The 16,404-nt window shown below is 45.7% G+C and overlaps 1 protein-coding gene across 2 annotated transcripts in view; it reads right to left on the bottom strand.

Moving 5' to 3' along the window:
- Positions 1–15,595, bottom strand: part of NCMAP (non-compact myelin associated protein) — a 41,295-nt gene extending 25,700 nt beyond the window's left edge. Inside the window, exon 1 of one of the 2 annotated variants that reach the window (XM_058195979.1) lies at positions 14,532–15,595. The gene's annotated coding sequence lies outside the window, so the exon portion shown is untranslated. Of the gene's footprint in view, positions 1–8,535; positions 8,649–14,531 lie in introns of those variants that run through there. The other variant, XM_058195978.1, reaches the window with a different exon arrangement.
- Between the last annotated feature and the right edge of the window lie 809 nt (positions 15,596–16,404).

Here is a 16,404-nt window from a genome sequence, read left to right as displayed (position 1 = left end):
GTCCCAATTGGTCGTAAGTTGAGGACGACCTGTATGGCTTCCCCCCTAGAAACAAGGCAACTAGAAGACGTTTTGGAAAAACTAGAGGTGGCATTTTGCGTGAAAAGATCAAGAGCTGAAAATGTCGTTAACGCCACAGCTTTTGAAAGGCTGCTCTGTGAAACATGCCAAGTATACCGAGAAGAATATTTATCTTCTTCAGCATAGCAAACACTCAAAGTGTCTGAATGTTGACTTTTTCAAAGTATAACTGTCACTTTACATTGATTAAATAGCCCTTAGGCACAGACCTGGCAACAGAAATACGCCCGCTGTTGTTTTTAGTCGCACCAGGTTAAAAAAAGAAGAACTGAACCAATAATGTGAATATACAAAAGCTGTAGGAGAAGAGCGGGCAAAACTAGGAGGCAGAGTTAAACACGCCATCGGCTTAGAGTCCTAACATTGCCACAAACGATCCAAGTCTAGAACCCCCTTGAATTCCTTTGACCTTTATTTAGTGCCAATTTAGTGCTGCCTGTTAATCAGGGGTGGGCTGCTGGGGGTTCGCAGGGTTTGGGAGAACAATTCTGAGCAGTTCGAGAACTCCCAAATCCCACTCCTGGCTGGCCCCTCCCACCCCATCCTGCCCCTCCCAGGAATCCCCACGCGGCCTGTTTTGGATGCAGGTAAGTGCAGGGCGCGTACGGAGCTCAGGAAGGGAGGAAAACAGGCCTACTGGAAGTTCGGGAACACCCATTTCCGACCTCCAGAGGACCTCCAGAGCCTGGGGAGGCCGTTTTCGCCCTCCTGGAGGCTCGAGAAAAACCTCCAGAGCCCAGGGAGGGCAAAAATGCCCCCTCACTGCCGTGGTGCAGGAGTCCAAGTAGGCCACGCCCACCACGGCCACCCCCACCCAGCAACTGGGCAGAGAACCCCTTGCTAAAATTTTTGAAGCCCATCCCTGCTGTTAATCAACTCTTCTGTATAGGCTTGAATAAATCTTCTATGCCGCAATCTAGCGCAAGGGTCTCCAACCTTGGTCCCGTGAAGACTTGTGGACTTCAACTCCCAGAGTTCCTCAGCCAGCTTTGCTGGCTGAGGGACTCTGGGAGTTGAAGTCCACAAGTCTTCACGGGACCAAGGTTGGAGACCCCTGATCTAGCGGATGGTCCCGATTCTTTGCGCTTGACAAACCCCCTGTAAATGAATTCTTCAGCAGATACAATCAGGCCTGGGTGAACAAGCATGAGACTTAAGAATGAATCTCTACGGACATCGATAAACTGGATCCTCTATATGTGGTTATCCGAGGAACTGTCTCACCCCAGTGGCCTGCCCCACCCACATCAACAGAAGTCAGGGGTGAAATGTTCCCGGTTCGGACCGGATCACCTGATCCGGTAGCGATGGCAGTGGGTGGTTCGGAGAACCGGTATCAAAAATCCCTGCTCCCCACCCCATGCCCAGCTGAGCCGTGCAATCATCAGAGGTTTGGTGTTTTTTAAGTTTTAAAAGCATTTTTTTCTTTGGCCGAAGAGGTTGTAGAAAAAATGCTTTTAAAAGTAAAAAAAAAAAAAACTTGGCCACGCCCACCCAGTCACATTACCCCCCCCAAACCACACCCACAGAACTGGTAGTAACAAATTTTACATTTCATCCCTGGCAGAAGTGGCCTGCTGTGGATCCTGTTGGTCAAGGAATTCTGGCTCGTGGGGTCTGGAAGAAGAGCCTTTTCTGCCATGGCTCCTCCCCCCCAGAACATCGTGCATTCCCCGCCCCCGCCCCCCAGGTGAAATTCAACCCCACCCTCTTGGCCTTGCAAAGGAGTCTGAATAGCTGGCTCTACCAATTGGTCCGAGGTTTATTCTGGAGCAGGGGTCTCCAACCTTGGCAACTTTAAGACTTGCGGACTTCAACTCCCAGAGAACTCTGGGAGTTGAAGTCCGCAAGTCTTAAAGTTGCCAAGGTTGGAGATCCCTGTTCTGGAGGATGGTCCCGATTCTTTGCGCTTGACAAACCCCCTGTAAATGAATTCTTCAGCAGATACAATCAGGCCTGGGTGAACAAGCATGAGACTTAAGAATGAATCTCTATGGACATCGATAAACTGGATCCTCTATATGTGGTTATCCGAGGAACTGTTTCACCCCAGTGGCCTGCCCCACCCACATCAACAGAAGTCAGGGGTGAAATGTTCCCGGTTCGGACCGGATCACCTGATTGGGTAGCGATGGCAGTGGGTGGTTCGGAGAACCGGTAGCAAAAATCCCTGCTCCCCACCGCATGCCCAGCTGAGCCGTGCGATCATCAGAGGTTTGGTGTTTTTTAAGTTTTAAAAGCATTTTTTTCTTTGGCCGAAGAGGTTGTAGAAAAAATGCTTTTAAAAGTAAAAAAAAAAAAAAAAAGTTGGCCACGCCCACCCAGTCACATTACCCCCCCCCAAACCACACCCACAGAACTGGTAGTAACAAATTTTACATTTCATCCCTGGCAGAAGTGGCCTGCTGCGGATCCTGTTGGTCAAGGAATTCTGGCTCGTGGGGTCTGGAAGAAGAGCCTTTTCTGCCATGGCTCCTCCCCCCCAGAACATCGTGCATTCCCCGCCCCCGCCCCCCAGGTGAAATTCAACCCCACATCAATCTTGAAGTGTGTAAATGTAAGATATAGATACTGATTAACAGTAAGAACATAATTATTGACCCGTCATACAAAGGTTGCCCTAACAGTTCAGATTAATATTGATAAAATGCTTTAAACACGGCACACACCCCATAAAAGTACAGTGTTTCTTATGTCAGTGGCTGCACATCTCCCTTCTTAAATTTAAAATCTATACCCAGCTTTATCATTAAAAACCAAAACTTCCCAAGGAAGAAATTCTGCCCACCCTAGAAAGGAGGAGATAATTACCCTGCCAGCAAGTTAAAATGTACTTTTGGCTTTCACATCCTACAGAGATTCCAATTTTTACTACCAGTTCTGTGGGCGTGGCTCAAGGGAAGGATACTGTAAAATCTCCATTCCCACCCCACTCCAGGGGAAGGTTACTGCAAAATCCCCATTCCCTCCCGATCAGCTGGGACTCGGGAGGCAGAGAATAGATGGGGGCAGGGCTAGCCAGAGGTGGTATTTACCTCCGAACTACTCAAAATTTCTGCTATCGGTTCTCCAGAACTGGTCAGAACCTGCTGAAACCCACCTCTGACATAAATGGCCAAATTCTAAATCTGCAGAGATTCCTGCCAGTTAAATCTTCTCCAACCTGGTGCCCAGGATACGTGTGGAATTCCATTCCAGTTCTTCATTTGCACCACTGTTCCAGCCTGTTCAATCCACTAAAGAGATGTTGGGAACTCTTTTTTAAATCTCTCTCACCCTCTACACACACACACACATGCAAAATTAAGCCATGTTTTTATTTTATTGTTTACACAATTTACCTAACTCAAACCACACTAGATGAAATATTCCCTCCTACAAAGCCACTGAAGGTTTCAGTGACCTGGTTATTTTTATTTATTTAAAAACGATCTAAAAAAACCCACAGTCCTGGCTCTCAGGCTTAAAGGAAAACAAAATTGCTCAAGTATCAATTATTAATGTAAACGTTTATCTGGTGTTTCTCTAACCCCACATCAATCTTGAAGTGTGTAAATGTAAGATATAGATACTGATTAACAGTAAGAACATAATTATTGACCCGTCATACAAAGGTTGCCCTAACAGTTCAGATTAATATTGATAAAATGCTTTAAACACGGCACACACCCCATAAAAGTACAGTGTTTCTTATGTCAGTGGCTGCACATCTCCCCTTCTTTCTCCCCTTCTTAAATTTAAAATCTATACCCAGCTTTATCATTAAAAAAACCCATAAACCATAATTGTCTGGATCTTTGCCCACAACTAAGTATTGTAAGTTTTCAAGGGCTGCCATTCTGGGCATTGTCGTGGTTTAGTTACTTTAATCAAATCAATTCCTACCCACTTTGAAAAGCTCTCAAGGTGGTAAAACCAAAACTTCCCAAGGGAAGAAATTCTGCCCACCCTAGAAAGGAGGGGAGATAATTACCCTGCCAGCAAGTTAAAATGTACTTTTGGCTTTCACATCCTACAGAGATTCCAATTTTTAAACCACCCCCTTCTTTTAAGACTATAAGCCTGAGTTTGTGTGTGTGTGTGTGTGTGTGTGTCAGAGAGAGAGTGAGTGAGACACTGTGTGTCTGAGAGAAAGAGAATGAGTGAGAGAAAATCTGTGTGTGTGTGTCAGAGAGAGAGTGAGTGAGAGACACTCTGTGTGTGTGTGTGTGTCAGAGAGAGACACTGTGTGTGTGTGTGTGTCAGAGAGAGAGAATGAGTGAGAGAAAATCTGTGTGTGTGTCAGAGAGAGACACTCTGTGTGTGTGTCAGAGAGAGAGTGAGTGAGAGAAAATCTGTGTGTGTGTCAGAGAGAGACAGAGTGAGTGAGAGAAACTCTGTGTGTGTGAGAGAGAGAATGAGAGAGACACTGTGTGTGTGTCAGAGAGAGACAGAGTGAGTGAGAGATACTGTGTATGTGTGTGTGTCAGAGAGAGAGTGAGTGAGAGAAAATCTGTGTGTGTGTGTGTCAGAGAGAGACACTGTGTGTGTGTCAGAGAGAGACACTGTGTGTCTGAGAGAGAGACACTGTGTGTCTGAGAGAAAGAGAATGAGTGAGAGAAACTCTGTGTGTGTGTCAGAGAGAGAGTGAGTGAGAGAAAATCTGTGTGTGTGTCAGAGAGAGACACTGTGTGTGTGTCAGAGAGAGACAGAGTGTGAGAGAGAGAGACACTCTGTGTGTGTGTGTGTGTGAGAGAGACACTGTGTGTGTGTCAGAGAGAGACACTGTGTGTGTGTCAGAGAGAGACACTGTGTGTCTGAGAGAAAGAGAATGAGTGAGAGAAACTCTGTGTGTGTGTGTGTCAGAGAGAGACACTCTGTGTGTGTGAGAGAGAGACACTGTGTGTGTGAGAGAGAGAGAGACACTGTGTGTCTGAGAGAAAGAGAATGAGTGAGAGACACTCTGTGTGTGTGTGTGTGTGTGTGAGAGAGAGACACTGTGTGTCTGAGAGAAAGAGAATGAGTGAGAGAAAATCTGTGTGTGTGTCAGAGAGAGACACTGTGTGTGTGTCAGAGAGAGACACTGTGTGTGTGTGTGTGTGTGAGAGAGAGAGAGAGACACTGTGTGTCTGAGAGAGAAAGAGAATGAGTGAGAGAAAATCTGTGTGTGTGTCAGAGAGAGAGTGAGTGAATGAGTGAGAGATACTGTGTATGTGTGTGTGTGTGTGTGTCAGAGAGAGACACTCTGTGTGTGTGTGTGTGAGAGAGAGAGAGAGAGAGAGTGAGAGAGAGAGACAGAGTGAGTGAATGAGTGTGAGAGAGAGAGAGACACTCTGTGTGTGTGAGAGAGAGAGAGAGAGAGAGTGAGAGAGAGAGACAGAGTGAGTGAATGAGTGTGAGAGAGAGAATGAGTGAGAAAATGACACTTGCTGTACTGACTCTAAAACAGGGGTCTCCAACCTCGGCAACTTTAAGACTTGTGGACTTCAACTCCAAGTTGCCGAGGTTGGAGACCCCTGCTCTAAAAGACATAAATCAGTGGTGGGTTTCAAATTTTTTTACTACCAGTTCTGTGGGTGTGGCATGGCTTGGTGGGTGTGGCTCAAGGGAAGGATACTGTAAAATCTCCATTCCCACCCCACTCCAGGGGAAGGTTACTGCAAAATCCCCATTCCCTCCCGATCAGCTGGGACTCGGGAGGCAGAGAATAGATGGGGGCAGGGCTAGCCAGAGGTGGTATTTACCTCCGAACTACTCAAAATTTCTACTATCGGTTCTCCAGAACTGGTCAGAACCTGCTGAAACCCACCTCTGACATAAATGGCCAAATTCTAAATCTGCAGAGATTCCTGCCAGTTAAATCTTCTCCAACCTGGTGCCCAGGATACGTGTGGAATTCCATTCCAGTTCTTCATTTGCACCACTGTTCCAGCCTGTTCAATCCACTAAAAAGATGGTGGGAACTCTTTTTTAAATCTCTCTCACCCTCTACACACACACACACACACACACACACACACATGCAAAATTAAGCCATGTTTTTATTTTATTGTTTACACAATTTACCTAACTCAAACCACACTAGATGAAATATTCCCTCCTACAAAGCCACTGAAGGTTTCAGTGACCTGGTTATTTTTATTTATTTAAAAACGATCTAAAAAAACCCACAGTCCTGGCTCTCAGGCTTAAAGGAAAACAAAATTGCTCAAGTATCAATTATTAATGTAAATGTTTATCTGGTGTTTCTCTAACCCCACATCAATCTTGAAGTGTGTAAATGTAAGATATAGATACTGATTAACAGTAAGAACATAATTATTGACCCGTCATACAAAGGTTGCCCTAACAGTTCAGATTAATATTGATAAAATGCTTTAAACACGGCACACACACCCCATAAAAAGTACAGTGTTTCTTATGTCAGTGGCTGCACATCTCCCCTTCTTTCTCCCCTTCTTAAATTTAAAATCTATACCCAGCTTTATCATTAAAAAAAACCAAAAACCTTAATTGTCTGTATCTTTGCTCACAACTAAGTATTGTAAGTTTTCAAGGGCTGCCATTCTGGGCATTGTCGTGGTTTAGTTACTTTAATCAAATCAATTCCTACCCACTTTGAAAAGCTCTCAAGGTGGTAAAACCAAAACTTCCCAAGGGAAGAAATTCTGCCCACCCTAGAAAGGAGGGGAGATAATTACCCTGCCAGCAAGTTAAAATGTACTTTTGGCTTTCACATCCTACAGAGATTCCAATTTTTAAACCACCCCCTTCTTTTAAGACTATAGGCCTGAGTTTGTGTGTGTGTGTGTGTCAGAGAGAGAGTGAGTGAGAGAGATACTGGGTATGTGTGTGTGTGTCAGAGAGAGACACAGAGTGAGTGAATGAGTGAGAGAGACACTCTGTGTGTGTGTGTGTGTGTGTGTGTGTGTGAGAGAGAGAGAGAGAGAGAGAGAGAATGAGTGAGAGAGACGCTCTGTGTGTCTGAGAGAGAAAGAGAATGAGTGAGAGAAACTCTGTGTGTGTGTGTGTGTGAGAGAGAGAGAGAGACTGTGTGTGTGTGTGTGAGAGAGAGAGAGAAAGAATGAGTGAGAGAGACACTGTGTGTCTGAGAGAAAAAGAGAATGAGTGAGAGACACTCTGTGTGTGTGTGTGAGAGAGAGAGAAAGAGAGAGACTGTGTGTGTGTGTGTGTGTGTGAGAGAGAGAGAGAGAGAATGAGTGAGAGAAACTCTGTGTGTGTGTGTGTGTGTGTGTGAGAGAGAGAGAGAGAGAGAGAGAGACTGTGTGTGTGTGTGTGAGAGAGAGAGAGAGAGAGAATGAGTGAGAGACACTCTATGTGTGTGTGTGTGTGTGTGAGAGAGAGAGAGAGACTGTGTGTGTGTGTGTGAGAGAGAGAGAGAGAGAGAGTGAGAGAGAGACGCTCTGTGTGTCTGAGAGAGAAAGAGAATGAGTGAGAGAAAATCTGTGTGTGTGTGTGAGAGAGAGAGAGACTGTGTGTCAGAGAGTGAGAGAGACACTGTGTGTGTGTAAGAGAGACTGTGTGTGTGTGTGAGAGAGAGAGACTGTATGTGTGAGAGAGAATGAGTGAGAGACACTCTGTGTGGTGGGGGGAGACGCTCCGTTTTGCGCTTTAAAGCCACCGCAACCGCTGCGAAAGCACAGATGGAAGAGCTCAGATTCAGAAGAGGAAAGGCAGCCGTTTCAATCCACGCCCAGCTTGCCTAATGCATTTACGCTGCCCAAGACTGAGAGGGAAACCAAAATACTGGGGACTGACCAAGGCAGGGGTCCCCAAACCTTGGCGACTTGAAGCCTGGTGGACTTCAACTCCCAGAATCCCCCAGCCAGCAAAGCTGGCTGGGGAATTCTGGGAGTTGAAGTCCACCAGGCTTCAAGTCGCCAAGGTTGGGGACCCCTGGACCACGGGGCTCAGCTTAGGATCTCTTTGGGGGGAATCCGCTTTAAAAGATTTGGAAAAGCGGAAAAGTGGGAGATCTATTAATTTGGGGGGGGGGGGAGAAAGCCTGCGTAAAGGTTTCTTCAGTGTAAGACTGCAGGTGGTGCGGGCGTCGCAGTCCAAAGTCCTTCGAGAGGGTCCGAATAAGGATGGAAAAGCGGGGGCGATGGGGGGGAACCCCCTCTCCGACCCACCCGAGGGACCCAGATGGAGAAGGACGGGGGAAGAGGGGGGGGAGATCCGCGCTCCGACCACCCCTCGCAGAAGGCAGGACGAGCCGCCTCGCCAGCGCAGCGCTGGCTGGGCTGGGCAGGGGGTGTTGGGGGGAGCCTCTCAAGTCAGGTCCCGCTGCTCCCGCGCCCCTTGTCCGGGAAATCTACCCGCAAAGGGCCGGCGGGGAAGGGAGACGCGTTTCGGTGACCGTGGAGTCCCTCGGGCGGGTCAGCGGGCGCGCTGGTCCTTCGGACCCTCCCACGCCCTCGGGGATGCCCGCCCCGATCCCCGCCTGGCACTCACCTTCTCCCGGACGGGACTCTTAGCAGAGCGCCCTGGAGCGTCTTCTGGTACCGTTGGCCGCCATCGGCTGCCCCGCTGCTCTGGGTGCGCACCAGCCGGCCGGCCCCTCCCTCCTTCCCCGGCCGGCCTGGTTCAGGTGATGCGGCGGGCTGGGCTGGCCCAGGCGGGGACAAGCCCGCTTCTGCTGCCGCTGCCGCCTCCTCCTCCTCCTCCTCCTCCTCCTCCTCCTCCTGCGCCCCGGCTGCTGGCCGAGAAGGAGGGAGACTCGGCGCCTGCTTTTTGTTCGTCCCAGAGAAGGGCGAGGGAATTGGTCCTGCGCCCCCTTTTATCTTTACCGCCGGGGGCGTGGTGGGCAGGGAAAATAGCGCTCTGAAGCATGTGCAGAGCGCGCCTGTCTACCGTTCGTTGTGAGGGTGCTGTAGGGCTACATCAAGGGCAACCACCTGCTTGTGTTTTCCTTCTCTCTCCCTCCCCCCCCGTTAGTATTTGACTTATTAAAATGTATCCAAAGTTGGGGTCTCCAACCTTGCCAACTTTAAGTCTGGCGGACTTGAACTCCCAGAATTCCCCAGCAAAGCTGGCTTAAAGTTGCGAAGGTTGGGGACCCCTGGACCAAAGGGCTCAGTTTAGGATCTCTTGGGGAATCCACTTTAAAAGATTTTGAAAAGCGGAAAAGTGGGATATCTATTTATTATGGGGAGTTGAAGTCCGCCAGGCTTAAAGTCGCCAAGTTTGGAGACCCCTGATCCAAAGTATTTGCTTTTTGAAATTACTAATAACTTATGTATAGGCTGAGAGACAGTAGAGTCCCTGTGTAAAAACCCAGTTACACTTCATTAAGCATAAAATCATCCAGCTGCCCCGAAACCTGATCGTCTTGGTTTTACCCAAATAGTTTTTTCTGGGTTTTTAATCATTATTTTATTTTCCATGTCATCTTGAGGACTAGTCTGTTAATGACCAGCAAAATTAAAACACATACACCCACACAAGTAAATTTTCCTTTTACCAGCAAGAGAGCCAGTTGTGGAGTGGGTGAAGAGGTGAAATGGGAATATTAAAGGATCTGCAACAGAGTTAGGCACTTCTCGGCTGTAATTTCTGGGACAGGAGCGGGGTGAAATGCTCCCGGTTCGGATTAGATCACCCGATCCGGTAGCGATGGCGGTGGGTGGCTTGGAGAACCGGTAGCAAAAATCCCTGCCCCCCCCCCACGCCCCAGCTGAGCTCCGCGATTATCAGAGATATTTTTCTTCGGCCAAAAAAATGCTTTTAAAAGTAAAAAAAAGCCTCTGATGATCGCACGGTTCTTTAAAGGGTTAAAGAACCCTTTAAAAGCATGTTTTATACAAGCTCTTTGTAGCTTGGCTGAAGAGCTTATAGAAAAAATGCTTTTAAGAGTAAAAAAAAAGTTGGCCATGCCCACTCAGTCACATTACTCCCCCCAACCGAGCCACACCCACAGAATCAGTAGTAACAAATTTTACATTTCGCCCCTGGGGAGGAGTCCCCAAACATTTGCAGCAGAGGAGATAAAAGTCACTTCCCACTTTCCCACATAAACCTGCAAGGAGATCAATTATCTGCTTTGTCCAATGAACAAATGGTGGAAACTTCCCGCCCTTCCAGTTCAGGTGTGGCTGGAGGCAAAGTTCCTAGGTAGACAGTATGTTCTGACTGAGGCTTCCTGAGACAGCAACAATCACACGCTTAGTCTCAAAAACCCTCTTTTTATTTCAACAGCTGTGAATTCTGTTCATTCACAGCCCGTCATGAGTCACAAAGAGTTGGTAAAGAGTCCCACAAGTCTTCGGAATAAGGCTGATAAGCACCCACCGTTATCTCCCTTGAAACGCTGCCAAAGACCTAATTGGCAATTAGCTTTACAAGGCCACACGGAGCACAAAGTCAAAAACGGAGCTTCAGAATTTAAACCTATCAGAATGAACAAAGTTGCTTCCTGCAAAGGCTCACTTGCCTTTGCTCCTCCTTTATGTCTTATGGGAGGGACCAATCATCTCCAAGCCCTACTCCCGAGTCGTCCCTTTTGCCTTTACTGTTCTTGCCTTCTGGCAGCTCTGCTCATATGCATACTGGGAACAGGCTCCTCCTGTTCTTCTGCCTCGCTGATGTCTGACTCTGGAGGCTCCGGAGGCAGCCCATAACTCCCAGATGGCCCTGGCCCCCTCTCTGCCTCCAACCCAGAGCCCCTGTCTAAGCCTGCCCCAGACTCCAGGACTGGCCCATGTTCCTCCCCAACCTCCTCACTGTCCGACTCTGCTGCAGCTCCATAGGCCACCAGCGGACCACAACACAATAGTCAAAATAAGAATATGGGCCCAGTAATCAGACTGACTTCATATAACTTAAAGTGAAGCCACATTTATCTATTGGTACCTAGATAAATAGGTATAGAATAGAATTAGAATAGAATTTTTTTTATTGGCCAAGTGTGATTGGACACAAGGAATTTGTCTTGGTGCATATGCTCTCAGTGTACATAAAAGAAAAGATACGTTCATCAAGGTACAACATTTACAACACAATTGATGGTCAATATATCAATATAAATCATAAGGATTGCCAGAAACAAGTTATAGTCATACAGTCATAAGTGGAAAGAGATTGGTGATGGGAACTATGAGACGATTAATAGGTACCACTTTTTCCATGTGCCTCGGCATATAATCATAGCAATAGCACTTAGATCAGTGATGGCGAACCTTTTAACATATGAAGTGCCAAAACTGAAAGGTGCACATGCAAATGCGTGCATGAGTGGCCATGAGCATGCATGCGCAGCAGAGACTCGAAGACCAGCTGGCCGGCGGGAGGCGGGGCATCCCAACACCAGCAGCATGGCAAGAGGGAAGAGCTTTTTCTTTCATGAGCTTCTGTTTCATCATTCGCAGGGAAACAGAAGCTCATGTAAGAAACACCACAGAGATCTGACCTGGGGCAATGGCACGCATGCCAGCAGAGAGGGCTCTGTGTGCCACCTGTGGCACACCTGCCATAGGTTCACCATCATGGACTTAAGACTTATATACCGCTTCACAGTGCTTTACAGCCCTCTTTAAGCGGTTTACAGAGTCAGCCTCTTGCCCCCAACCATCTGGGTCCTCATTTTACCCACCTTGGAAGGATGGAAGGCTGAGTCAACCTTGAGTCTGGTGAGATTTGATCTGCCAAACTGCTGGCAGCCAGTGAGCAGCAGAAGTAGCCTGCAGTTCTGCGCTCTAACCACTGTGCCACCGCAGTCATGCTGGCCACATGATCACAGAAAGGGTCTTTGGACAATCCTGGCTCCCTCAGCTAAGAAATGGAGAGGAGCACTGCCTACCGCCCCACCCCCCCACCCCGAATTGGTAAGTGGACAGGGGAAATCTTTACCTTTACTCTTATAACTATTTCAAATTTGGTGGCCCCAGCATTGATGTCCAGCACTGGCTATGATGAGGCCACGTGCATCGTGTCATTCATGTGCGACATTCCTGTTATTTTTTTTTTGTGGGAATCTGTCATCTCACCATTGATGCCACTTCCCTTGGGGAAGCCTTGCCCTCTGGAAGGGGATTTTAGTAAAAGAAGTGTGGGCTAAGAATTCTGGGAATTGAAACTAATATATCGGGAAGGTATTGGTTCCCAATTGTGGTGGGTGGCCTTAAAGTGGTTCCAGCTCACGATTTCTTCGTGTGGTGGGAGACTTCATGTTTTCCTGTTTAGATTATACTCAGGATTTGCAGAGATATGTGCAGGTAGCCTTGACGTATGAACAAAAATAGAGCCTGCTTATACGTTGCGATGCTTGTGAAGTAGATCATCATGCGATGGGCTCAGTTTTACAACTTTTTGTTGCAGCAGTCGTTAAGCGAATGCATTGTTCACTGTGGAGCATTTTTACCAAACACTGGAAAACACCATAATTGCCGAGCACCCAAAATGCAAGTCAAATATCCATTGGGGCAGGGGGGGGGGCTGGTTGCGGCCATCAGATCTTTGGAATAGCTACATTTTCAAGGTCCTGCTCACTGCTATAAGTGACCGATGTGAGCATCCATGTTCTTCCTGGTGGCCTTTCAAACATGGCTTCTCTTGGAAACTGACCTCAGTGTTCCTTAAAATTTCTTGGCACTCAAACAAGCAGGACCTTCCTCCCCACTCCTGCCCCGTGCCTTAAAGGTCAGAATTGGATTTTCTTTCCTAAAGCGATGATTAAAATCCACTTTAAAACACTCATACTAGCAATTCTTCTCAGAAACTACATTTTAGTGTAGGAGGAGGGAGCAAGTTAGTCTACCCTGTTTCCCCGAAAATAAGACCCAACTGGAAAATAAGTCCTAGCATGATTTTTCAGGATACTTGTAATATAAGCCGTACCCCCAAAATAAGCCCCAATTAAGATTGTCAGCCAGATGAAAGCATTTAATACCGTATTTCCCAAAAAATAAGACCTAACCAGAAAATCTTTTGGAGCAAAAATTAATATAAGACCCAGTATTATTTTCGGGGAAACACGGTATTTATCCAAACATTTGAAGGAATCTGCTAGCCCCTTTTCAGATGGACAAATTTTATTAAAAAGCACAAGTTTTGCTTCTGGGTTTCAACATGGGCTCGTTTTGAAACAAGGAAGGGCTGTAGGGCACACAATATTAGTTTCTTCGCCTTCTGACTCCCTCCTACACAAGCCGAGTCCTGCACAAGCTGTTTAACTCTCTGCTGGCTTTGCCGCCTTCCACCAAAGGGCCACTTTCTGCATTTAGATGAATGGGCCTATTGATTGAGCTTCTCTCCTCGGCCTAAAACTGAAGCTGGAAGGACCACATGGCCAAATTCTCTTTTCATTCTTTGCTGAACTAATGCCCCTTCCTGCAGATTTAAAACAAGCATGTTTGCCCACAAGCTATTTTTACTCCCTGCGTAGGGAGCTTTTGCTTTTTCCACACAGGGCTGCATTCCACATACTGTACCATCTCTCTCTCTCTCCCCCAGCCCCCCCCCCACACCCCAAAGGCATCTAATAATCCAGCAAAAGCTTCTTAGTTGATTTTGTGGAACGTTTATAAAAACAGGATGGGGCCCTGTCTCGTTTCAGTTTAGTTTTTAATTTTTCTCTTCTTTAATGGAAATGAAAGATCTCCCGTAAGTCACACTCAAAATCCTATTGTGGTCATGTCACTGATTTTTGTTTTTTAAACCAACTGATTTGTTTGTGTTGCTTTCCTGGTCCCCACCCTGAAATGTTCAGTCTATTTTAATTTCCTGGTAGTCCAGTGTTTTTTCAAATTTAGCAACTTTAAGATGTGTGGAATTCCCAGAATTCCTCACTTGGCACAGTGAACACTGGTAGTCTCACATCAAATAAGGAATATTGAAACCGATTGAAAGGTTTCCTCGCTGGCATGCAAGTCCAAAGTTTATTTGGAGCTGTGCAGGGGTATTCAATTCTGTTCCTCCTCCAGGTGGCCTGTGCAGCTCCATTTCACAAAAGGCTCTTCCACCTTTGTTTATTTTCACAAACATGAATACAGCCATTTATTATTATTTTTTAACTGCAGAAGAGGATTAGCAGTTTGCTGGCTAGATAATAGCATCATATCCTGAAAATGCAACAAGAGCTATGCGTGAGTAAACAGTACATAAATATTTATGGTTCTGGAAGAAAGAACTGTCGAAGTTTGTTAAGATTTATATAAGGCAGAATAGGCCTAAATTAGCCCTGGCTGTTTAATGATTCGCAAGATTGCCACTCCTTACCCCTTTAATTGAATTGTGTTAACTGGGAAAACAATTATGTTTCACAATGGCAGACTCCACATCTGGATGATTTTGTCATTTGTTCATTCAGATTCTCTTTATATACTCTACTGGCTGTACAATGAAGCCCTACTAACACAGAGAAGCAAAGATATGCAATTTTTTAAAAAAAACAACAACACCCCATAAACATTTTTCCTGATGCCGTTGTTAAAAGACAGGGTTTTATTTATTACCTTATGAAGACTGGATCCCTTCCTTCTATTGACCTTGAAGCTTGCAAAATACTGGACTAATTAACCAACTACAGCTTCAATAGCACTGATAATTCTGTTTCCTGATCAGCCTAAATAGAAATAAAAAGATTACAGAGTTTTTTGAAAGATAATACAGATCACGTCATATCCCCTGGCTGCAAATATTGTGTAATGCAAGCCATGGAATATGTTACGCCCTTACAAAGCATGTGAAGGACAGACTGAGAATATACAAAATCGTGTTAAATCAGTCTCAAGGCCAGTTGTTCTGTTTTCAGAATGGCCCATCAGGTGCCCAAGAAGTTGGGGGTTTGCTTGCATTAGAAGTTCTGCCATTATGAAGGTATTGAGGAATCTGGTTAAGGAATTATCTCCAAAACAATGACCCAACTCACTTGTTATCTAGTACCAATTAACATGTATAAAATAAAAACTGCAGACAAAATTAAACCAAATTTCGTACTTGAGTATGGCTGCAATGATTTTCTCTGCTTAATTTCCTTTTTGCTGCTCTCAATGCTGTCGAAAGTTCTCTGCCTAAGAGGTGCCACAACCTCTTAGAAAACAAGTGAATTCGATGGCCACATATTCTGTTGTCCTCATAAAAGTTCTGCTGATCACCGTTAGCCTGGCTAGGGGGCGCAGTGGCTAAGGCACTGAGCTTGTCGATCAGAAAGGTCGCCAGTTCAGCGGTTCGAATCCCTAGTCCTGTGTGAGCAGGGGGTTGGACTAATGACCTCCAAGCAAATCTTTCTCTCTCTCTCTCTCTCTGTATCTCTCTTCATACAGAAGGCAGTAGGCAGAGGGTCACATGGCCTCAAATCATACACTACCAAGGTGTGTTTTATCTATTTTCCTAATGGATGAATAAAAGAGCACACCCAGCATTTTCAGTGTTCTTCAACTGGGACCCCCCACTAGCATTTTGAGAATGTAGTTGAGAATGTAGGAAGTAATGAAAGGCTCCAATCTTCACCTTCTACAACAGCGTTAGCAAACCTCACAACTGTGAGTTTCTCATCACATTGTTTTATAATCCATCAGCAACAAGGGAACTAAGCACACAACTTCACAACTGCAGGCGGCCAAGGAAATTCCTGGATATCATTTAATGGACTCTAATTTTGCCCAAATGGTGTTCAGTACTCCACAATATACCACTGTAGCAGAGACAAAGCAGGATCCTCAACATTTTATTGTCAATAATCAATAAATCTGTATAGAATAAGTATGTTGAGTTGTGTTTTTTTTTGACTTCATATCAGAATTAAGTCACATTGGGAAACTTCAGCTGGGTTTTTGTTCTTAAAATAACAGTAAAAACTCTGGCAGCCTTTAGTCACCTCCTTCTAAATTAATACATTTGCATCAAAAGAGCTTACAGTTGCATAAATTGTCCAATGATCCTTTAGATTATCATATATTAGACAGAGAATTTTTTTTAAAAAATTTATATCCCGCCCTTCTCCGAAGACTCAGGGCGGCTTACACTGTGTTAAGCAATTTAACTGCTTCAAGACCGTCCTATAAAATTTAGTGATACAGCAGTTTTAAAATGACCTGACATTATTCATCTACTACCAATGCAAAATCCTGCTTAAAATTAAATACTATCGTGAATCACTATAAGCATCATTTGTTATTTTCTCACTTTTCCTTTTGGTAAAAATACAAAGAATTCAAAGGGATTTTTTCCCCTGGGAATTGGGCCAAGAAGAGGTTAAAAGATGAGCAGCAGAATTAGAGCTGCTCATCTTTTAATCTCCAATTTTAACTCTGAGATACAAAAAAAAAACCAATGACCACTGGGGGCAGCAAAGAGAACAAGAAAACTGTATGTGCTGCCATCTGG

This window comes from Ahaetulla prasina, chromosome 10, assembly GCF_028640845.1.
Source record: "Ahaetulla prasina isolate Xishuangbanna chromosome 10, ASM2864084v1, whole genome shotgun sequence".
Classification (NCBI taxonomy): Eukaryota; Metazoa; Chordata; class Lepidosauria; order Squamata; family Colubridae; genus Ahaetulla; species Ahaetulla prasina.
Note: the sequence above shows the minus strand (reverse complement) of the source record. Positions and strands in the feature narration are given on the sequence as shown.